General features: G+C 36.3%; 1 protein-coding gene and 1 long non-coding RNA gene across 6 annotated transcripts in view; one reads left to right on the top strand and one right to left on the bottom strand.

The window, feature by feature from the left end:
• Window positions 1-25,795, top strand: part of Sh (Potassium voltage-gated channel protein Shaker) — a 338,900-nt gene that overhangs the window by 143,804 nt on the left and 169,301 nt on the right. The window lies entirely within an intron of this gene.
• Window positions 1,897-25,795, bottom strand: part of LOC148940432 (uncharacterized) — a 79,285-nt gene continuing 55,386 nt past the window's right edge. The window contains exon 3 of the long non-coding RNA XR_016143392.1: window positions 1,897-1,926. This is a non-coding gene — a long non-coding RNA (uncharacterized LOC148940432). The remainder of the gene's footprint in view (window positions 1,927-25,795) is intronic.

The raw sequence follows: 25,795 nt of genomic DNA, 5'->3' as shown, positions 1-25,795 counted from the left end.
GGTTGTGGGGGAGTTTCCTCCTCAAAAAATATATTTTCTATGTGGAAATCAAATACGCTGCACAAAATGGCTATCTCAAAATTTTGATTGGATGTGTTTGGGGGAATGATGGGCGTGGGGGGGGGGCTGGTTGCCCTCCAATCATTTTCGACTATTAAAAAGGACACTAGAACTCTCGATTTCCAATCGAATGAGCCCCCTTTGAAGTTTCTACGACGACCCCTTCCATATGAAGTGCCTCTGGGAAAAAAAAATAAATAAATAATAAAACATTGGAGCCGTATGGCCTTTATTATAGGCAACGCTACAGCGTTGCTTCTGATACGGAATAATGTATAATCGTTTTAAGTTTTAGTGTCACTTCTTAGTTTCAGTTGAAAACTTATTTTTAAAATAATTTCTAATTATCACCGATCTAGGGGAGATAAGACAGCTTTAAAACATACTGCAAACAACCTTGACAGCTAAGAAAAATTTTAGTCTGTAACTTAAAGTTCATTATCATTACTTCACCAAACAATACATGTTTTTCAGGAACTTTTTTTTCGATGAGTGAAAAGCTGTTTTACTCGGCCGACTTTGCCTGAAAAAGCCATACTGAAGACATGGTTTTATAAATCACCTACTGACTAGCAGAAACTAGAAGGCTTCTGTAACTAAATAAAGCTGTTTAAGGGCTCATTTAAAAGCTTATATTTATTTGTACCTAATCGCTTTCTATAAATTTGACTTGATAGCACATTCCCACAAAGTGCACTTTCGGTTGTTTCCCCAACTTTTTAAAATGAAACAAGTGCCTTTTCCAATGAAATGACCAAAAAAAGGTGATTTCAAAACCTAGGCAAGATCAAAAACTAAGGGGGCAAGGACGTCTTTTCCCCTCAATTACCGCCGTTAGAACTAGCGCATAGGCTTCATCACAGAGTGAAGTTTGAAGGTTCAATTCAAAACTGTTGATCAATCAAGCTTAATTTTTGGTAGATTTTTAGTTTGAAACTTTTTTAGTTTTAGTTAATTTTGCTTTCGCAATAATCTTTTACTTATAATATGACTAGTTGATCTATGAAACTTACTAAGAGGGTCTGGATGGGGAGTATATGTGAGGAGATCTTATAAGCCTCCAGTTAAGGGCTTTGGAACATAATTACTGCAATGGTACAGTTTTATGCTTCCAAACTCTTCCACTTAAGAAGTGGTACCAAAAGTACCGTTTTCAGTGCTATATGGCACTTTTGGATGGTAAAATTGATAAAAAGCACGTAGATATAAGTAATAGGTTTAAAATCTGCCTTCCCGGGATATGCCTTAAAAATAAGTGCCATTAAACATCACTTTTTAAAGTTCTGCTAGCCCAATAGCCCCGTGCTGTAAAAAAATCGTTTGAGATTCAACAACAATTGTTTGTAATGTTTATCAACAACAAAATTTGAATTTCAATAGCTGAAATTGACTATTGGAGACCATTCTGGAATTCCATGGTCATTATTGAATTTAAAATTTGTTGATAAATAAACATGTTTTATTTCCACACCTAAACTGCAATTTTAGTTTTGAGACAAAACAACATATTGTAAGTTAAGACCTTTTCTCAGTTTCCTCTTTGTTTGTCTGATTTTCCGTTCTCATACTGGCTTTTCCTCCGTTCTCCTGTTCAGTTTTCTAGGTTCACGGTCTAATATCCTAGACCTTAGGCTTCAATTTCATTTTCTTCTTTCTGAATCATCAATAAATACAAAAAAAATAATCTCATTTATTTTACAAGTACAGAAAATTACAACAAAAAATTTCTCCCAGATAATATGACACCTCTTATCGGGTGCATTTTTTCATGGTGGAAATCAGTAAATCAATGGCGTAGTAGCAGGCCGACAGAAGACACATTGAGTAAGAAATATCTTTTAATCAGGAAAACAGTGACACTCGGACCTGAAGTGAAGATGAAATCAAATCGAGGCACAAATAAAAGAAAAAATTCCCCCTTTTTTCTACCTCCAGAGGTGAACGGTTGCAATAATAATGCCACGAATCCTGTCTTTTCTGAATACCCTTGACTTACTCATCAGATCTCATCAAATCTCTTGTTCACCGCCTCATAAAATCTGTGTGTTATAAAATGAAACCTTGGAAAATAGATCTTCTGCTTAGATGAAGTAAAACAATTAAAATTCTTAGATGAATTAAAATTCTACTAAAATAACAGGAATTGCAATTTTGGAACTAAACCTTGAAAAAAAGAAACTGATAACTGAAAATTAAGGTAAATTGTTGTTTTCTCAAAATTTCAATAAGTATAGACCTTTAGTGTAGGCAAATTTAAGGACCCTCTAGAGGGAAAAGGAGTGGAGGTAGGTATTTCAAAATACCTTCCCGGGACATACTTTGATACTTATGTACTTTCGGGAACACATGCGCTATATAATATATGGAAGATGCGGGTTTCTTTCGAAACGGGTTTCTTTCAATAAATAAATTGATTGTAAAGCGTGGTTTGTTATTGGGTTTACAATATTTAAACTATTGTTTTATGGGGTTTCGGGAGAAAAAAGGTACCTAGGTTTGGTTAGGTATTTAATATATGCTATGCTTTACCCCCCGCCCCCCGCGCCCCCTAATGTGCAAATATATAGCCGAAACTCATTTCTAAGCTATTATATTTTTATCCTATTTTGTTTTACTTCATTAGCATCAGCCAAACTTCATTTTTCGCGTGTGTTCCAGATAGTATATAAGTACCCATACTTTAGCCTGTAGATCCATCCCTGAAAGTTTCATTTTCCTAGCCTAGCCCCTTTCAAAGATAACCAAAAGTAGCTAGAGTAGAATTGGCACTGTTCTATTAGCTGTAAGCCACGCAAGATAGGTGATAAAATAAACTAGTCAAACAGGTTCTCTCAAAGGAGAATTGGATTGCAAACAGTGGTTTCTAACTGCGTTTACAATATTCAAACTTTAGTTTATTGGGGTTTTGGGGGGAAATGGGTACCTAGGTTAGGTTACGTGTTTAATATATGCTATGCTTTACCCCCCCCCCAACCCCCTAATGTGCAAATATATAGCCAAATTTTGTTTCTAAACTAATACATTTTTATCCTATTTTGTTTTATTTTATTAGCATAAACCAAACTTCACTTCTTGCATGGATTACAGCTAATAGAACAGTACCGTAGAATTTTACCAAACTTTTTTATTTATAAAAATGTACTATCTTAAACATTTTGGGAAACATAAGACACAAGTTATCAATATTAATAAACTAAACCGAATACTTACCCTCAAAATCAGAATGTCTTCTCTCTCTGATTTGAATGCCCCCTAGGTAAAATCGTTACTTCGTCGTTTGAAGGTTTTAACATTAAATCTACTTCTATATTATGCGTTTGTAGGCAGTTGAATGAGATGATTTTTTTTTTTTTTGTCAAATTGATGTCAAATAATAACATTCGAAAACAAAATAAGAGACAAATTAGGTCTTGGAAGGAGGTTTAGTTGCCCTCCAATCTTTACGGTCTCTTAAAAAGGACACTTAAAAAAAAAAAAATAGAAACGCATCCGTGATAAGTCTTCTGGCAAAAACATAAATGCCACATTTGTGCAGATAGGAGATCATAACCCCCACAGTAACATTTTCTAATACGCTAAATCTGAAGGTTTGATTTATATTAAGATTTATTGACTTTTTGGGGGGTGTTTCTCCCTTTTTCGAAAATCAGGCTCCCAGTTTTCAAAATCCCTTTTTCTTCTGAGGCTTGTAGCCTTTGGTGGGTAGATATTAAACGTAAAGAAGTTTATATATTTGGAGTCTGTATACCAATACTATTCTTATCAATTTTTATCCTACTTTCATTCTTAAGTTTCAGTCACGATTTAGCTGAGTCACTTTTTAACTACAGTTTAACTCTTTGAACTGCTTGATAAATGATATTGGGATCCCGTCCAACTTGTTTATTAATCAAGTAGCGGAACGGAGTTTTTGAAGCACGATTCATGCTATTAAAGTGTAGTATTTCCAAAATATATTTCCTTATTTTTATAATTATCTTTTTATACTCAAAATTCATTTAGCATTCCCCTTTTTCTGCTATAATTCAAATATTTGAATTGAACTTATACTGAACATATTACTTTCAATGGTCCGATGGTCAAATCTAAAATGATATTCAAGAAACTTTAAACTACTGTTGAAGTTCAAACCGTGTTCATTGATATAGCCTATTTACGGTGAAAATTACATTTTTTCTACTGAAAAGTTCACAAAACTTAATATTTTCAATAATTTGTTGAAATTCAATAAGCAAGTCACAATTCCAATAGAAAAATTGGATTTTTTTTTTGTGACTTGTTTGAATTAAATAAGCAAGTCACAATTCCAATAGAAAAATTGGATTTTTTTGACTTGTCTGAATTCGAGCAAAACATTTTGTTGGAAATCAATTTTTTTTTTTTTTACAGTGCAGCTTTTCCACTTGAGATACGACATCAAAAGTGCCGTTTTTAGTGCCATTAGCATTTGATGATGGTGGAATTTATATGAACGACGTAGATATGTGCAATATCTTTTATAAGAGCTATAAAAGATCTACCAACGATGTTCTGGTAGCCTGCTAGTGCCACCCTTTGAGAAATAGCACAAAAAGTGCCACTTTAGTGCCACATGGTACTTGCAGATGGCAGAATTTATAAAAGGCTCGTATATATGAGAAATAGCTTTTGAATGTGCCATTAAGAATCTCTTTATGATGTTGTGGTAGCCCGCTACACCTGTTGAAAAAAAAAAAAAAAAAAAAAAAAAAGAAGAGACAGATCAGTGCTACCGACGCAAAAATGTGATTTTTCTTGTTGTTCAGGGAGGGGGATTGTAACTTCCCTGTACAAGCTTTTGACTATTATGATTCCAATGGTACACTTTTCATTTTGATATGACGCCATTTTCGAGGGGTGTGAGGCTTTTTTTTCGAAAATCAACATATATTTCTTTTCGCAATAAACTTTTACTTTTAAGACGAACCGAAATAATAGTTAATGTTCCTGAGTCAGTGTCAAATGAGAATTTTTTTTCACTAGGCAGTTTTTTTTAACTTTTTAACAAAACGCGTTTTTTAACTTTTGGTTACTATGGGCTGTGGTTCGCTCTTTACTAGGATGCAGCTGCCGCTGTAACCATGATACCTTGCCTGGACATGCTTTAAAAAAATGAACCTAGAAAATGGCTGAAAAAAAAACAACAGCGGATATCATTATTCCCGATAAGATGCATACGATACCAATACGCACGATACCGATACACACGATATCGATACGCTCGATACCACAGACAGCCCTTCCCCAGAGACTATGGAGGGCCATATCATCATCAAAACCATATATATTGGACCTTTGAACTATTTTAAACAAAATGGCTCTCTCAAATTTGTATAGGACTTGTTGGGGGAGGGGGCCTGTAGGGGGGGGGGCTATTTGCCCTCCAATTTTTGGGTCACTTAAAATTTTTGGGTCACGCCATTTTCGAGGGTTTTCAGGCTCTTTTTCGAATTTACCATAAATATCTTTTCGCAATAAACTTTTACTTCTAAGATTAACCGAAACAATAGTTACCATTCCTGATTCAGCATCAAATGACAATGTTTCCTCACTAGACAGTTTTTTTTTAAACAAGTTTTTCTACTTCTGATTACTATTGGATGTGGTTCACTCTTTACTAGGTTGCAGCTGCCGCTGCAACCATAATTTATTTATTTTTCCAGACAAGGGTAGTCATGAAAATGAATACCCGTTGTCTCAAATCTTAAATTAATTTAAGAAGATCTATTTAATAGTCATTTAAAGATCCAGTGCTCTTGTTCATGGTTGCAGCGGTAGCTGCAACCTTGTAAAGCGCGAACTACAGCCCATAGTAACCAAAAGTTAAAAACCGCGCTTAGAACAAAGCTACCTAGTGAAAAAATTGCTATCTGACACTATTCAGGAACGGTGACTATTATTTAGGTTTGTCTTCAAAGTAAACGTTTATTGCGAAAAGAAATTTATGGGGATTTCGAAAAAAGCCTGAAACCCCTCGAAAATGGCGTCAGATCAAAATGAAAAGTGAACCATTGGAATCAGCCTTAACGAAAACCTTTCACAAGAAAATTACAGCCCCCCTCCTTGAACAACAAAGAAAGTCGTTCTTTGGCATCGGCAGCACTGATCTGTCTACCTTCTTTTATTCTTTTTTTTAGCAGGGCTAGGGGGGTGGCCAGAGCATCATAGAGAGATGTGTAATAGCTCATTCAAAAGTAAATTAAATTCGTAAGTGACTTTTCTAAGTGACCAAAAAGATTGGCGGGCAACTAGCCCCCCTCCCTCCAGGCCCCTCCCCCCAAAGTCATCCAATCAAAGTTTTAAGATAGCCATTTTCTTCAACATAGTTTAAAGGTCCAATATCAATGATTTTAGTGATAATATTACCCTCCATAGTCCCTAAGGAAAGGGCTGTACGCTTTATTGGTATCGGACGTATCAATATCACGCGTATCGGTATGGGCAAATTGTTATTGGGCGTTTTTGGTATCGTGTATATTAGACAAATTTTTAGTAGCTCATATATATGGCACTAAAAAACGGCATTTTGGGTGCCTTGTTTCAAGTGGAAAAGCTGGGGCTACTGGGCTACCAGAACTTCTTAAAGTGACGTTTAATGGCTCAATTAAAAGCTATGGCTCATATCTAGGCCTACCTGATTTTTATCAATTCTACCATCCATAAGTGTAATATAGCACTAAAAGCAGCGGCGTAATTTCGTCAAAACTCTGGTGGAAGGGCAAAGGTGGACCAAACAATCCCATATCAAGTGAAAATGTCAGTGAGAAATAAATAAAAGCCCTATAGTACCATAAATGCAAAGAATTACTGAAGAAAACTGGCCAGTTTCTCTGAATTAATTAAAAAAAAACTTTCCGAAAAATAAACTTTTCAAAGAAAAGTAAAGGCCATTTTAAACTTAAGCTCAGCAGATACAAATAACTTTTAAAATTCAAACTCAAAACGATCAGAAATTACTATGAAAGAATAAATGAAACCCAAACCCAAACAGATATTAAATAAACAATCATAGCAAAAACACACACCAAGTAATAATATAAATGAATAAATAGATCTTAAAGCGAGTAATGCTTTGATTGAATATGAAAATCAAACTTAAAACGAAAACAAATATTTTGCTATTAAAGTATAAATGAAACTTAAAACGAACAGAAATTAAATAACAATCAATGCGAACAAACATACAATAGATATTAATTTAAATTAATAAATAAATCTCAAAACGAGTTAAACTTATATTGAATATGCAAATCAAGCTTGAAACGAACAAAAATCACTACAAACAAGAGTTTGGGTATGACCTCCTTCTCTCACTATAAAAGTCTAAAGCCTACTGCGTCATTGGAGCTTTACTGAAAACCAATTTTATGACAAATATTTTCTTTTGTACTTAATATTTAAAATAAACATTAGAATTATAGTAACATTTTGAACTGATGAACTTTCAGCAATTAATATCATTATACATTAAATATTCAGTTTAATTTATTAGCTCTTTTTAAGGTTTTAAAGACAAATATAGTTTTATTACAAACAAGTGTTTGGATACTGCCTCCTTTCATAACTGTAAATAAAAACTAAAAGCCTACTGCATCATTGGCACTTAACTGAAAACGAATTATATTACAAATATTTTCTTTTCCAGTACTTACAGCATTGAAAGTAAAAATACAATTACAGTGAAATAAATTCTTGAACTGATGCATCTTTCAACAATTAATATCATTATACATCAAATATTCAACTTGATGTTGTCTATACTTTCCAAGACTGTTCAAGACGCATATGGTTTTCAGTAAAGCGCCAATGACGCAGTAGGTTTTAGACTTTTACGATGAGAGAAGGAGGTCATACCCAAACTCTTATTTGTAGTGATTTTTTTCGTTTCAAGCTTGATTTGCATATTCAATTTAATTTTTAATCGTTTTAAGATTTATCTGCTAATTTATATTAATATCTATGGTATGTTTGTTTGCATTGATTGTTTATTTAATTTCTGTTCGTTTTAAGTTTCATTTATACTTCAATAGGTTTTATTTATACTCCAAACAAAATGCCTACCTCAAATTTTTTATCAGATGTATTTGGGGGAAAAAGGGCTTGGGGGGCCAGTTGCCCTCCGATCACTTTTGACTCCTAAAAAGGGCACTAGAACTCTCGATTTCCAATCGAATGAGCCCCCTTTGAAGTTTATACGAAGACCCCTTCTATATGAAGTGCCTCTAGGAAAAAAAAATGGAGTGTGGGAGGAGGCTAGCTGCCCTCCAATCACTTTGGCTCTTAAAAAGTGAATTACAACTATCAATTTCCAATCAAATGAGCCCTCTAGGAATTTTATACGAGCATCCCTTCCATAAGAACTATATATGCCCCCAGAGCATAACTTACAACGCCTACCCCCAGGCCCCGGGGGGCTTTGTCGACACCGGATTTTTTTGTTATCAAAACTTTGAACTATTTTTAACAAAATGTGTATCTCAAAACTTTTATCTGATGCATTTAGGGCGTTGAGGAGGGGGGGGCTAGTTGCCCTCCGATCTCTTTTGATTCTTAAAAAGTGAACAAGAACTATCAATTTCCAATCAAAACACCCCTCTGCGAAGTTTATACGAGCATCCCTTCCATAAGAACTATATATGCCCCTAGAGCATTACTCTTAACGCCTGCCTCCGGGTCTTGGCGGGTTCCGTCGATACAGGAATTTTTCTTATCAGACATTTGAACTATTTTTAATGAAATGGGTAATATAAAATTTTATCGGCGGGGCTTGGGGAAAACAGGGTGTGTGGGGGGCTAGTTGCCCTCGGATATCTTTTGACTCTTAAAAACTGAACTAGAACTTTAATTTTTCAATCAAATTAGTCCTCTATGAAATTTATGCGAGCACCTCTTTCATAAGAACCATATATGCCCCAGGGCATAACTTACAACGCCTGCCCCCAGGCCCTGTGGGGTTTTGATGACAACTGAGGTTTCGTTATCTGACTTTTGAGCAATTTTTAACTTAATGGCTATCTGGAAATTTTTATTGCATGCATTTGGGGGAAAAGGGGCGTGGGGGGGGGGGGGGGTAGTTGCCCTCCAATCTCTTTTGACTCTCAAATGCCCCTATACGAGCATCCCTTCCATAAGAACTATATATGCCCCTAGAGCATTACTCTTAACGCCTGCCTCCGGGTCTTGGCGGGTTCCGTCGATACAGGAATTTTTCTTATCAGACATTTGAACTATTTTTAATGAAATGGGTAATATAAAATTTTATCGGAGGGGCTTGGGGAAAAAAGGGTGTGAGTGTGGGGGGGCTACTTGCCCTCGGATATCTTTTGACTCTTAAAAATTGAACTAGAACTTTCATTTTTCAATCAAATGGGCCCTCTATGAATTTTATACGAGCATCCCTTTCATAAGAACCATATATACCCCAGGGCATAACTTACAACGCCTTCCCCCGGGCCTTGGGGGGTTTTGACGACAACTGAGTTTTGTTATCTGACTTTTGAGCAATTTTTAACTTAATGGCTATCTTAAAATTTTTATTGGATGCATTTTGGGGAAAAGGGGCGTGGGGAGGGGGGGAGCTAGTTGCCCTCCAATCTCTTTTGACTCTCAAAAACTGAACTAGAACTTTCAATTTCCAATCAAATGAGCCCTCTCGCAAGTTTTTACGAGCATCCCTTCCATAAGAACCATATATTCCCCCAGGGCATAACTTACAACACCTGCCCTCGGTCCCTGGGGGGGGGTTGTCGACCCCGAAGTTTTTGTTATATGGTCTTTGAACTATTTTTTAAAAAAATGGCTATCTCAAAGTTCTTATCGGATGGGTTTGAGGAAAAAAGGGCGTGGAGGGGAGGGGGGCTAGGTGCCCTCTAATCTCTTTCGAAAGTTTAAAAGTGAACTAGAACTTTCAATTTCCAATCAAATGAGCCCTATCTCAAGTTTATACGAGCATCCCTTCCATAAGAACCATATATGCTCCCAGGGCATAACTTACAACACCTGCCCCCGGGCCCTGATGGGCTGTGTCGACACCGGAATTTTTGTTGTAAAATCTTTGAACTATTTTTAACAAAATAGTTATCTTAAAATTTTTATTAGATGCATTTGGAAAAAATAGGCTTGGGGGGGGGCTGGATACCCTCCAATATCTTTTGACACTTAAAAAGTGAACTAGAACTTTCAATTTTCAATCAAATGAGCCCTCTCTGAAGTTTATATGAGCATTCCTTCCATGAGACCCATATATGCCCCCAGGGCATAACTTATAACCCTTGCCCCTGAAGACTATGGGGAGAGTGTCCTGCTCAAACATTGAATTTCCAAAACTTTCCACTACGTTGAACAAAATGGCTATATAAAAATTTTGATTGGATGTGTTTGAGTAAATGTTGGGAGTGGAAGCAGTGTCTGTTGCCTTGGAATCATTTCCGACTATTACAAAGGGAACTGTCCATTTAAATTTTCAATCGAATGAGCCCTTTCTGAAGTTTCTACGACAACGCTGTCTATACAAAAACCTTATATGCCCCCAAGGCATAACTTACAACCCTTGCCCTGAGGGCTGTGAGGGGGGGGGGGCTGTCATCCTCAATGACCTAATTTCCAGAATTTACAACTACGTTGAATAAAATGGCTATATCAAAATTTTGATTGGATGTGTTTGGGGAAAAGGTGGGCGTGAGAGGGGGGTTAGTTGCACTCCTATCAATTTCTACTATTAAAAAGGGCACTAGCTCTTTGAATTTCCAATCGAATGAGCCTTTTTTGAAGTTTCTACCATAGCGCCTTCTATAAAAACCTAATATGCCCCCAGGACATAACTTACAACCCTTGCACTGAAGGCTGTGGGGGAGTGTCCTCCTCAAAACATGATTTTTATCTGGAAATCAACTACGCTTAACAAAATGGCTATCTCAAAATTTTGATTGGATGTATTTCGGGAAGTGGTGGGCGTGGGTGGGGTGTTAGTTGCCTTCCAATCACTTTTGACTTATTAAAACAGGCACAAGCTACTCCAATTACCAATTGAATGAGCCCTTTTCGAAGTTTCTACGACAAATTCTTCGATGCGAAATACCCTGCTCTAAAGGAATAAATAATAAATAATACATTGTGCCAACATCGTTCTTATATGGCCCCCGGGCATAACTTTAAACCCTTGCCCTGAGGGTTTACGGGGAGTGTTCTCCTCAAAAACATATTTTCTATCTGGAAATAAACTACGCTGAACGAAATAGCTATCTCAAAAATTTGATTGGATGTGTTTGGGGGAATAAAGGGCGTGGAAGGGGTGTTAGTTGCCTTCCAACCCCTTTTGACCCTTAAAAAAGGCACTAGAACTCTTGATTTCTATTCGAATGAGCCCCCTTTGAAGTTTCTACGACGACCCCTTCCATATGAAGTGCCTCTGGGGAAAAAATAATAAATAATAATAATAATAATTAAACATTGGAGCCGTATGGCCTATACTATGGGCAACGCTATAGCGTTGCCTCTGATTATGCAAGCTTATCTTAGTTTTGACAAGATTTTTGAAGAAACTAAATTTCAGCTGGGGGGGCAAACTTGGGTCTGGGGCAAACCGGGGTCCGAAGGAGGCAGTTGCCCCCACCCCATAACAAATTACGCCCTGAAAATAAAACAACACTTTTGGTGTCACTTCTTAAGTACATAATGCAAATATAGCAAACATATAAATAAAATCTATAAACGAATTCATCGAAATGATTTCACAAAATAAGTTTTTCAAAGAAAAGTAAAGAAATCCATTAAACGAAAAATGAGCAAAAATAAAATCAAATAATCTACCAAGCGTGAAACTACCACAAATCAGCATCGATAAATAAATGAAACCCAAAACGAACAGAAATTACAATAATCAACCGAGTCAAACTCTAAACGAGCAGCAAAACTCCTATGCCTTCCCAAGGCCAGAACAAAATTTGCACTTTGCTGAAAAAATATAAATGTTTTTACTTTTATAACTTCAATAAATCAAATAATATTAACATTTTGATTACTAAATATCAGTATATGTGTATTAAACTGATAATTCACATTCATTTTTATTTTTTCAGTAAAGTGCAAATTTTGTTCTGGCCTTGGGAAGGCATAGGGGTTTTGCACCCAACTTATGTTAATTTCTGCTCGTTTTGAGTTTGACTCGGTTAATTATTGTAATTTCTGTTCGTTCAAAATCTCAAAATTTTGATTGGATGTGTTTTGGAAAACGGTGGGCGTGAGAGGGGCGTTAGTCGCTATCCAATCACTTTCAACTATTAAATAAGGCACTAGCACTTTCAATTTCCAATTGAATGAGCCCTTTTGAAGTTTCTACGACAACGCTTTCAAAAAAAACTTTAGATTCCCCAGGGCATAACTTATAACCCTTGCCCTGAGGACTGTGGGAGGGTCTGTCATCCTTAACGACTTAATTTCCGAAATTTTCAGCTACGGTGAATAAAATGGCTATATAAAAATTTTGATTGGATGTGTTTGGGGAAAAGGTGGGCGTGAGAGGGGGGTTAGTTGCCCTGAAATCACTTTCGACTATTAAAAAGGGCACTAGCCCTTTGAATTTCAAATCGAATGTGCCCTTTTTCAAGTTTCTACGACAAAGATTTCAATAAAATCCTTATATGCACCCAGGGCATAACTTATAATCCTTGCCCAGAGGGTTGTGGGGGAGTGTCCTCCTCAAAAATGTATTTTCTATTTGGAAATCAACTACGCTGAACAGAATGGCTATCTCAAAATTTGTTATTGGATGTGTTTTGGGAAATTATGGGCGTGAGGGGAGGGGGGCTAATTACACTCAAATCACTTTTAACTATTAAAAAGAGCACTAGCCCTTTGAATTTCCAATCCAATGAGCATTTTTTAAAGCTTCTACGACAACGCCTTCTTTATAAACCTTATGGGCCCCCCAGGGCATAACTTAAAACCCTTGCCCTTAGGGATGTGGGGGAGTGTCCTCCTCAAAAACATATTTTCTATCTGGAAATCAACTACGCTGAACAAAATGGTTATCCCAAAATTTTGATTGGATGTGTTTGAGGAAATGATGGGCTTGGAGGGGGGCTAGTTGCCCTCCAATCACTTTCGACTATTGAAAAGGGCACTAGCCCTTTGAATTTCCAATCGATTGAGCATTTTTTGAAGTTTCTACGACAACGCTTTATATAAAAACCTTATATACCCCCAGGGCAAAACTCATAACCCTTACCACGAAGGCTATGGGGGAGTGTCCTCCTCAAAAACATATTTTCTATCTGGAAATCAACTACTGTGAACAAAATGGCTATCTCAAAATTTTGATTGGATGTGTTTGGGGGAATTATTGGCGGGGGGGGGGGGGGTTAGTTGACCTCCAATCACTTTCGACTATTAAAAAGGGCACTAGAACTCATAATTTCCAATCGAATGAGTCCTTTTTGAACTTTCTACGACGACCCTTTCCATAAGAAGTGCCCTGCTCTAAAGGACAAAAAAATAGATAGTACATTGTGCCAACATCGTTCTTATATGCCCTCAGGGCATAACTTAAAACCCTTGCCCCGAGGGTTGTGGGGGAGCGTCCTCCTCAAAAAAATATTTTCTATTTGGCAATCAACTACGCTGAACAAAATGGCTATCTCAAAATTTTGATTGGATGTGTTTGGGGGAATGATGGGCGTGGGGGCGACTAGTCGCCCTCCAATCACTTTCGAATATTAAAAAGGGCACTAGCCACTCCAATTTCCAATCGAATGATCCCTTTTCGAAGTTTCTACAACACCTTGGATACGAAGTGCCCAGGTGGAAAAAAAACACATTGTGCCCACATCGTTCTTCACTTAGGCAGCGCTAGCGCGCTGCCTATGATTCAAGCGTTGGCGGCTCTGTTGGTAGAGCATGGGCCTTGCAATCCCAAGCCGTTGAGTTCGAATCTCATTCGGGGCAACTTATTTGTATAAATGAATGATGCTGGTTTCTAGGAAAGTAATAAGGTCATATTACCAACTTTTAGTCTCCTACTTATATTCAGTTATTATAAGTTTTACTATTCGTTCTTTACTTTAACTAGCTGTGGAAAAAAGAAAAACCAAAACATAATAATGAGGTGGTACTTGTTCATTATTCGGTACACCCTTGAGAAATAAAGTTGCGCTTTTACTGTGGCTACTGTAGAATGGTCAAGAGTCTTCGATGGTAGAATGGTGAGCATAGCTTGTGCATGAAAATGCAATTTTTTTAAAAAAAAGGATGCTAGTTGCCCTCCAATTTTTTTGGTCACTTAAAAAGGGCGATATAACTTTTAATTTATATTCGAATGAGCCCTCTTGCGAAATTGCTAGGACCATTGGGTCGATACAATCACCCCTGGGAAAAAGAAAAGTAAAACAAATAAACACGCATCCGTGATCTTTCTTCTGGCAAAAATACAAAATTCCACATTTCTGCGGATAGGAGCTTAAAACCTCTACAACAAGGTTTTCTGATACACTGAATCTGATGGTGTGATTTTCATTAAGTTTTTTTTTTACTTTTAGGGGGTGTATCCCCGGTTTTTTGAAAATAAAGCAAAGTTTCAGTAGTATCCATCTTTTGAATTCTATGGGGCCCCCGTACCAAACAGGTTTTTCTGGTAGTCCTATTCTACAGGGGCATTACACCTTTCAAAGAGATTTACGCAATTTCTAGTTCAAGGTATATACATGTTTTTTTTACCATCTTTTGATTTCTACGACGCCCCCGTACCAAACAGGTTTTTTCTGGTAGGTATAGTATGCTACCGGTCCTATAGGTAAACATTTCTACAGGTCATTACACCTTTGCCAAGAGGAACGAGTATAACTTGATTGGTGATTAGTATTTGAATAAACGGAATAATTTTCTTTACAATTCATATTAGTAAGAGAATTGAATTCAAAGAGAATAGTTTTTATTTGAAAGTATATTAGTGGAGAAAAAAAAATGAGTGGTGCATATACACTATTGGTGATTAATGATGGAACCGAGAGCAGCAGTAGCAATGATATACGAGTATCCAATATGGATGTGGAAATATCTGTTGGTTGTAAACTATGTCTTGATGGTACATTATGTATTCTAGATACGTGATACGTAAAAATTTTTAATACATGTCCGCTATGCATGCAATCTTTGGGCTTTTGGACATCATCATGTTCTATGGGTAATAGAATTGATCTGTATGACGAAAACTGTAGCCTAAACATCCCAATTAAATTGCGTAGAGAGTCGACTGTGCTACTAGAATGACGAAATTCCTATCTTGAAGTCCTGTGTGTGACTCTCATCCTAGAGGTCACCTATGCTCCTATTGTCATTATGATAAATGTAATCAGTGGGAGAGTACATATCCCGGTATGATTGGAAAGAATCCTAACCGTGATTTTAGTTTACTGGTACGAGATTGGTATCGTCGTGGTTTTAGATTGTTCTGGGAGGAGGAACCGGGTCAACGATTTAACTGTTGGAGCAACAAAAGAATATGGTTTCTACGTCATCGTTGTGAAGACACTGGGTTTTATGATTATAAGCCCACTGATTTTTATTTGGCTGTGACGGAATGTTATTCGACACTTGAGGACACTGTTTGTGAAATTGCTTCAAATAGGCAAATTGAAACATGTGAATTCTATAGAATGAATGAGAATAGTATCATTGACTATACAAAGAGATCCGACAAGAGTGAGGTCACACTCTACTGTATAAAATGTGACTCTGACATTGCACTACATCAGCATCAGTACACTGTGAATTCAGATAATCTACCTGCACTAGTTGTTGTCGACAAATACCTAGTAGTGGATGAAATCTAAAGATTAGAAAAGTAGTTTTTATCATTTATATAATTTTTTTTTTATTAATAAACAATTTAACATAAATTTTTACACAATTATATTATTGGGGAACTAAAATAAATCTTAAATAAGATTTTAAGTGAATTCTCCACTAGAAAGTCGTTAAATTGAGGTAATTCAACGTAGATGTCCAGAAACTACTTGTAGGTGTAGCCACGACATCTGAACATGAAAAAGAGTAGTGCATGAAAGCCACATGTCTTAGTCGTTAAATCCTCTACTCTTCGTTGATTTTGAATAATGGTTTTCCCCCTGCTTTCAGTAAAGTTGCTGATGTGTGAAGGGTATAATTTATACGATAGACCAAAAAGATCAGACAATTCAATATTCCTTGCTGTCTGAAAGATGCTCATCCCATGACTAGTCGTCAAAGTTAATTGACTACAATTAAAAATTAGTATGTTCTTGTTAACATTTGAAATTGTTTCAATAAAGTCCGAGTGCACGCAATAGGACTTTTACTGGTACATTTATGGATTCACGCTAAATACGTTGATTATTTGATTTTTGTTCATGGTGCTAGGTATAGTAGAACAATGCCGTCGGGCATGATTTCCCAATAGGTTTCAAATTGACTCAGTGATATTAGCGTGATACTCTCAGTCAGAGCATTGGCAAATGTACACTCTAAACGTACATTCCCTGTTCGTACTACGGTCATATCTTGCATGCCTGTCAAATCCAAAACAATAACCCCATGATTTTTTGAAAACATTGAATTAGTTATTCCATTTTCAAATAGTTGAGAGTCGTGATCCAGGGATTGCATGGTCAACTCGTAGAGAGTTCTATTGGATTTTTTGTCAAATGAGAGAGTCTATAGTGGAATACCCTTTAGTTTGCACACGAGGCTAGATAGGATGTCCAAAATAAGATCAGGGAAGAAGTCATTCAAAGATCCAACGGTACTGACATTCTTGACAAGGGCCAAAGACACTTTTGAAGGGATTTCTCAATTGATAAATGATGAATCGCTATAGCTACGAGAGCAGGTGGCACTGGGATGTTGATTGGTGATTGTATGGGGGACAAGAAGTTTAATGTTGTTACCATTGGCTCTTATCTTCTCCACTGTCAATGCAACAGAGCTCATAACTTGTTGTTTTTGGAAGTGGAGAATTGCCGATGTGATAATGACATTTGCATCGGGTGCTGCAGGAAGTGTTTTTCTCAAAATGAAATTTGATGGGGCCAACTGTAACTTTATGTCAATATTGACATTGCGGGGAAGCCATTCGGATATATTTAATATCTCATGATTTAATTTCCCAACTAGATGATGCTCCTGGATCACTGAAGTAGTCAAATCACCGTCAGTATCAACAACTCTTCGTTATTCATAGCCTAATGATTGTCCTCTTAACTCCTTGTATGCCTTTGGCGTCATCATCATAAATTGTATGTAGCTTACATAGTTTGATAAATTATTGCTAGTGCTCACCAATGTTCCATTAATAAATACATTAATTTGTTTTAATTGGTTGTGTAGAATACAGTTTTCATAGGAGAGACCATCGCCGGCATTTGGAGTTGTATTATCTGACTTTTTCGTCACCACAACATTTAAATCAATAAATGTTGACGACCAATCAATGAAATAGTCTTCATTGGAAAATATTTGAAAGTGTATATTTTCCGAGAGGGGTTGTTGAGGGTGAAATTGTTCATAGTAGCCATACTTGACACTGAGATCAACATTTTCGGCATTGAATAGATTCAATGAGGAGCTGATTGATGTATGTGAGTCCCTGTGGGGGAGATAAGGCATCTCAAGAAAAGAAATCCTTCTTTGATCGAAAAATCATTTCCTTCTTCTTCTTCCTTTGCTTATTGGCCGTCGTTAATTTATTTCTCAAAGTGCTTGTTGATTTCCTTTGATTCCTTTCTGGGTTGAGACTGATGAGTGAATGACGTAAACGCATCCTTTTCAATCCGTACCAATGTTGTTAAGATTTCAATTGTTCACCAGCAGCTCCTGCTAAAGATCTAATATTTTTCTCAAAACTCTCCTTGAAATTCGTGCCCGATACCCCTTTCTGTAGTGTGGAGGTCGAAAAATTTGACGCAGCAGGTACAAGATATTTTCTGGCAAGGGGTAGTGCAGAACAAAATAGCCACGCAAACGAACTACCAAGACAATAACAAGACGTTGTAGCACCCCCCTTGTAGCAGTCCAATCCAGTGCCGACTGGAAGTAGACTCAAAGCCCCCACATAGCCATAAACATAATAACAGACAAATGGAACTCTTCTATTGTTCCATTCATAGGTGATTGTACCGTCGTCGTTGTCAGTGGGTTGAAAATGGCACGTAACCACTGTTAAACCTGTTGACATTCCTAGAGAATCATCTAATTTGGTTATTAGTGGTAACTGACTGATTTCCATATAGGAAGTGGTTATTGGGATATAATTAAGATGCTGTATTATTGTAATGACTAACATGTTCTTCACTAATTTTTTGATCCAGAACTCTTAAGATGTGGGCCTTTGAATTGCCGACCCTAGATGTTTCCTGAAATAAAGCGTCAAAAAAAATACAAGTTTTTATGGAGAAGGCAGGTGGGACGTATGCGGAAATGAAATTAGTATTCCCAGCACTTCTATCAGTGATTATATTGAGCTTAAAGCCAAGAACGTCCTTTAAGTTATCATTGAGAATAATCTTTTCATTGGCAATGGGTGAACTAATGTAGATCTTGCCCTCCTCCTTTGAATAGTTGAAATGAAAAGCTCCTTTTTTACGAGCAGAAATTCTTTTATTGATAGTACGACATAAATCATTCATGCAAATGAGCTCTTCGTAGAATAAGTCAGTATATGGATAATCCATCCAATTAATTTTTTGAATTTGTTCTAGATCCCCTGTTGGTGGAGGCCAACCATCGGGTCTAAGTTTTATTTAATATATACGATCCTTTCTCAGGATGTAAGATGAATATTTGAAAATAAAGTCGACAGGAGCCACTTAATAGGCGACTTCAACTTTGATGTCATGGGAGATTTTTTTCCAAAAATAACTTGTCGTATTCAATTCTTTTTATAGAGGATCGGAAATGTTGGAAATGAATGTCAAATAGAAATCATTGGGCATTGTCAATATCTTCAACACTAATCCAAGAATCAAAATCAGAGTTGTATCCTAGCCATCGAACAATTAACTGTTTCTTAACCCTGTGATTACGTGTATTTAATACCATTTCTATGTGATATATTTCAATGTCATTATTAACTTTTTGAAGTTCATAGTCATAATAGCCACAGAGAATCTCTTCATACTTTTTGTCTATCAGGCTATTATCTATTGGTTTAGTGTCTAGGATATTTGTCGCTTTGAAAAGTTCAGTGGACCACAAGTAATTCCCTTTTTCAAAAACATTAGTTGTTCTATTAATTCGAACAGTATCACCAAAATTGAATTTATTTTTCTTCTTCTTGATTTTTGATTCATTTGAATATTGTTTAATAAAGTTGTCAATTTTATTATGATCCTAATGATTAACTTCCGTTGGTGTAGAGTTGGACAATGATCGATGAGGTATTTTATTATAAATCAATATGATTTTATCTAGATCATGAATAAAAGCTGTCGTATTTTTTATAGTAAAATATATTAAAATTAAAACTCGATGATTTTTTATGAATCGTTCAGCCCATGCAGTCTTTATAGAAATGTGACCATGATATAGCAGTGTACTGTATTTCTCTAGTACTTTTACAACATGAGGACTAACAAATTAACAACTGCGGTGCGTTTCAATTTTTTTATATGAATTCTTTCCGAGATTAATTTCAATGGCCTGAGAAACTTCAACAGCTCTCTTTGATTACAATAGACTTGCATATGCATAGCGACTGAAAACACTGAGTGCAAGTAGAATGTATTTTTAGGGTGTATTGTGACGTCTTTGAAGTTCATTTAGAGTCAGGACATCCGCTTGCATTATTTCCAGTGTGTAATCGGACTTAGTTTTTCCATAGTGATTGTCCCAAAGTTTATGTTTTCTATGCAGAGTGTAACTCGGTTCATTTTGTAGACAGTCTTGTACACTTATAGTGCAAACACTTGTGACTTAGGAAAGAGTGTTGGATGAACTTAATCTCAATACCTTGCCAATGTTTTCATAAACACCTTTCAGAACTTACGCCATGTTGAACGTAAACACGTAGTGTAACGTCCGCTACCCTTTTGTATACTGGCTGCTGGTGGGGACGTTGACTTGATACGTCTTCGCTTTTGTCTAGCTATCAGTGGTGTGCTAGTATTTTCCAAAATTGATTTAAAATCTTCTTCTTCTTCAAGTTCATATTTTAATGATGATGATGATGATGATGATGATCCATGGTCGTTTATTTTTTTTATAATTCGTCTATATACAATAAGACTATTAGGAAAGTATAATGTATTTATAAACTTGTAACGATGAGTGTCGAATGATAATACTCCTTTAAGATTTTTAACAATATCATATATTAAATAAATTATATTATAGCTTTTGCCTTGAATTATAATCCTTTCCCCATTGCTCTCAACTTGAATTTGACCACTTTCCTAGAGATAGAATAGGTGTCGTTTACTTTGTTCACAATATGAGTTGGGTATTATATTTACAATTTTAAATAAAGTCTAATTCAAGTAATCGTTCTTTAATTGTGTTCCAGCAGCAGCAGCAGCAGCAGTAAACTTTTGAGGAAAGTATTCTCATTTGGGATCAGCAGCAGCAGCAGTTGGATTTTATTGATATTGTCTGTCGATTGGGTAAATAGCATCTTGAAATAAAATCAGTTTTTTATCATCATCCATAGGTTTTTTTTCGAGAACCTTACTCAGATTGTCCTCAAAGTGTTTCACTGGTGAGAAAGCGGCTTATCTTTGAGGCAATTTATATTGTTTTTCAAATATCACTAGATAAAACTGTCTACAAGTCCTGCAATTATTGGTAGAAAAATTGTGAAAAAGCTAATTACTGTCTGAAGAAGTCGTTTATTTTTTAAATTCTTTACCTTCTTTTGATATGCAAAAGTAATCAAAATGGAACGATGTTTCTTTTACCGTTGCTTAACTAAATATGTTAGTTTAAAATTGACCTCGATCAAATTTAAAAAAAGTTAGGATAATAGATTAATTAAACAATTGTCAATACCATGTTTGAGTATTACTTTCCTAAGCGGAGGTTTTAAAGCGCTTGAAACCGAAAACTGGTTCCTATGTAGATTATGTTTCTCCAGTATCAGAATAGCAAATAATAGGTATTATTAGCGTTCTACGATGGATTTGCTGTAATCTCACTGTCGCCAGAACCTGTAACAAAGCTCAGATTCTCGGATGTAGTATGATGAAGATCCAATAGGATATAACCGTGGGTTTTATGAGTTGCCTGGTTTTATGCAGACAGCATAAATTTGAGGGCTCCTGGATGGATTTGTGTATTGAGGTTTATTAGTGAGAGAGAATCACAAACAATTCTGTAGATGATATAGTAGGTGCAGTTCAAAGCAAGTGTTCGCATACATTTGCTCTGATGAAAAAGATTGTGTAGAACCAGAGTAACGGAAATCTTTTAATGATGAGAGCGAACAGTAAACAAATGCAGCATTTGCAGGGACCATTGTTCAATAGATTCAGCTAGATCGTCAATGATCAGCCAAGAGTTTGTTTCAATAATGTTGAAAACATCGACTCCCTGTATGAACTGTATTTGCACCAATCCCCTGGCAGCAATTGTTTTTATTTTATTGTATGACTCCTGCAAAATACTATAGTAATAGTAGATTTTTTTTTGGCTTTTCCTCCAACATTTTATCACAATTTTTAATTATTTTAGTTAAGAGTGTTGTTTTGCCCGACATTGAGGGCCCACACAGAAACGATCTGAATGGTGTTTTAAATTGATACATGTTCCTTTCAACAGTTCACCTGGACAACTAACTGTAGACCCTAATTGTCTTATGAATAAATAATTTTTCCCTACTACTACGCGGTTCTTCAAGAAGAAGAAGAAGAAGAAGACAAAGACAAAGACGAATATAGAATCAAATTTTTTTCTTTTATTATATGACCCTAAAAAAAGTAACGTAACATAGAAAAAAAAATACACTTTTTATATTTTATTCATAATAAGAAATACAACATTTAAGTGTGTATTCAGAGAAAAAACACTTTTTTTTGTTTATTTATAGAGAAAAAAATACAACATTAAATTAGAGAGAGAGCACTTGAAAAAAAAAATACACTTTTTTAAATTTATTTATAATAAAAAAATACAACATTTACATAGGTACACACAGATAGAAAAAACACTTTTTTTTTGTTTATAGAGAAAAAAAACATTAAATTAAAGAGAGAGCACTTGAAAAAAAAAATCTGCTCTAAGTCCAAAAAAAGATAACTTTGGTGGCAATGCGCCCCCCCCGCGCTGGCGGAGGCACCCCCCCGGGCCGCAAGGCCCCCCCCCAAAAGGCCGCGAGCCCCCCCCCCCCCCCCAAAGGCCGCGAGGCCCCCCCCCCTCAAAAAAAAAAAGGTTTTTTTATTTTAGGAAATTATTTACAGGACTTTATTTAAACCGAGACTTTCCCTGTGGGCAATACATTCGATCTGGTCCGATGTTAAATAGAGACCAAGGGGTAGGATGGTCACACTATCTTGACAAACATATACCATGTTGGAAATGACACTCATGGCTATTTCTTGAAAATATACGGTAAAATTCCTTTAGTTCAAAAAACTAATTGCCAATAATTTGGCTCGTTGACTTGCATTTTCAACAATACAATTACTATAAATATCCATGTCGAATTTTTTGTCTACATAGTGCGTAGGTACTACTTTTCAACTTTTCTTGATTTTCTCGTCTTGTGTTTGTATAAAGTACACATTCTGACATACAAACATACCGCGGGAAATCAATTTGCTTCCTGGTTAAGATTTAAGATAAAAAAGTTGAATTGGCGCCTGAAGTTTAACTATCTCAGGGTATAGACCAACTCCCAATTGTGTAGTCCGTCCGTGAAATGATAATTTCACCGTGTGCCAAATCATCAATTAGATTTGATGTTTTTACTTTGAGCAGTAGGGAGTCTGTGTCCCCGTAGCAGACCTCTACTTGCCCTTTTTGCGGACACTGTACCCTAGCAAAATTATATTAGAATTCCAAAATGATCTTTTTTGAGATTTTCAAGATAGCACTGCCTGCAGCACTATTTTTATTCAAGACAATTCGCCTTTTTTTTCCTATTCAAAAGTACCATGTCCGGGCCAATGATTGTAAAGGAAGTATAATTTGGATCGGCAATAATTCGAGCACATTGTTCTGGATCGGTCATAACGTCAAAACGATTCCTATTGCGAACGCTCTCACACATCTTGCCGAAAGTCGAATTTAAAATGAGTTTATAAATTTCTTTTTCAAATTTCGTCTGTGCTGCAGAACGTTTGCTTACAAAAGGGTCAAATCCCGAGTCCGGCCTTTTTTTTTGACTTTACTAAAAGGCTCGTTTATACCTTTATAATGTTAAACAATATCTGATACTAAATATTAACTCTAAAGGGTTTAATCCTATGTTTTTTTTCGGCAGAATGGCGTAACTTAGTTTTTGTTTTGAAGATGTCCAATGCAATCCGTCCACCTCGACTAAACTCCTATTGCGAGGGCTCAAAGATTACTTAATCACAGGTATATTGATACAAGTGAAAAAAAAATCTTTTACTGAATCGTGAAGCTCGACTGGTCTCTCTCCATCAATTTCAAAATAACATCCAACCGGCCCGTTCTCCTCAACACTGTTAATTTTGGGGAAATGGGGAGCTTGAGGGTCATTGAGCAATTTATAGTCGCCGCAAGGTAGTGCATAATGAGAAATGGCTGAGAGGTAGAGAGACTTCATATCAAGGAAAACTGCATTCGATTTTGTCCCCGTCTTCTCTCGGATCGGTTCTCTGGATCAGTTTCCAAGATACGGTCCCCGTGAAAAACAAACCCCCCCTCATTGACCTCTCGATGAACAGATGCTGATCAATGTCAGAGATTAGCCCAATTTTTTCCCCACTAATTTTCAGGATGAAGTCCATCACTAGATGAGGCGAAGAAAAATAATAACCCAAATCAAGATTAAGTTCTTCATAGATTTTATCCGTATTTTTACACATAATGTCTAACAGGGCTAACATGTCACTCGACAAATACAGCTTGCAGTAGTCAAATCCATTTTTACACCCTCCCTCTGCCCAAACTTTTTTTTAGCAAAACTTCCTCGGGGGGCAACTACGATCGTAAAGACTGTCGTAAAACGATTCAATACAAGGAATAGTCTCCTCGGCGAATCTCGACATTGAACAATAATAATCATAAGGATAGATGCCCTTGACCGTTAACAAATCAAATAAATCATTTGGAAATTGTTGCTTGAGAAGGGGGAAAGCATTGCAGCCGTCATCGTTTTTCTGCACTTGAATTAATTCGCTCAATGATTTAGGGAAAAAACTATGAATCTAAAAAGCGAATTTTATTCGTGTACTCAACACCGGCTTCAACAAATTTCCACATAAATTCCAAAACAAGCAACTTTTCCGATGATTTAGGTATGGTTTTGTAGGTAAAGCTGTCTATCACCCATGCATCATCCCACTGTTCCATTTTTTTGAAGATGTGACAATGCTGGTAGCACATACTTTAGATCATAGTTAGAGCTATGTATAAAAACCGGTAGAAAAAGTTGTTGTATAATTTTTAAATTACATGAATTATGAGCCCACCCTCGAAAGTTACTTTTTCCCGTTGAATTAGAGTCAAAAAAGGGATTATGGTTCTGCACCACGTCTTTTGGGGCAAGGATCCTCCTACACACCCAGCAAGTTGTTCCCTTTTCCAGTGTCAGCTGCTCTTTATCTGATAATATCATTGTATAATTGAAATGACTCAATCGAGAAATTGCAGTGTGGGACGTTTTTATTAAGGATAACAAATGCTGGTCAATCATGCCCACCTCACACAGAGTAAAAAAAAAACTCTTCAACTATCATTTTATTGTTGGCGTCGCGACGGGCGTGCGCATAGGAACACGCAACTCGTGTGCGGCCCGCTAAGTGCCTGGGTTTTAAGGAATCTGATATCTAGACTACTCGTGTTTTAGAATCTATAGACGTTTTATCTGATTGTAGAAGAGAATTTTGAAATTTTTTAAACTGTAAAATGTCTTTGCCTTCTAGTGGAATGTCTTGTCTTTTATTTCCGTTAAGTTTGCAATTTTCGATTCGGTCTGAGAACTCTCAATGAGATGTGAATGAGGAAAGGCACATGGGACACTAGAAACGTTTTCCAAATTTTTGACGTCGACATAGGAGTCAACTTATCGCTGTAATGGGAAAAAAATTACTATAAGACTTTACATCTTTGTGGGGTTGGTAAATAATCCATACTAAATTTATAACATTATCTACGATCGGTGTCCTCACTGAATACAAAACTCCTTTTTTATTCGGTTTTTTTCCCCATCTACAAATTCAGTGTCATACTGGAGAACAACCACCCCCTCCCCCAGATTTTCATTTTCTTTCTCTACTATGCTTGTTTATTTAAATGACACCGGATACTTTACCTCTAAACAATCAAAATCTACTTTAGGAAATTTGTTCCCACAGTTGCAAGCAAGTCTGTCAAGATTTAGCATTGATGATTCATCTTTTAATATCTCATGAGCTGCTTCTTAAAACATATATTGAAAACATTGCAGTCCCGTGTCAAAATTGAAACTCTGAACTCCTTTGTAGTCGACAAATCTGGGTGGCATTTTATTCTTTTACCCCTCCCACCCCTTAAAATAAAGTTTTTTTTAAATCTACTGAGATTCAGATCC

The sequence above is a fragment of the Artemia sp. Qi Xiang Cuo genome, chromosome 19 (assembly GCF_049724085.1).
Source record: "Artemia sp. Qi Xiang Cuo chromosome 19, ASM4972408v1, whole genome shotgun sequence".
In the NCBI taxonomy this organism is placed as follows: Eukaryota; Metazoa; Arthropoda; class Branchiopoda; order Anostraca; family Artemiidae; genus Artemia; species Artemia sp. Qi Xiang Cuo.
Note: the sequence above shows the minus strand (reverse complement) of the source record. Positions and strands in the feature narration are given on the sequence as shown.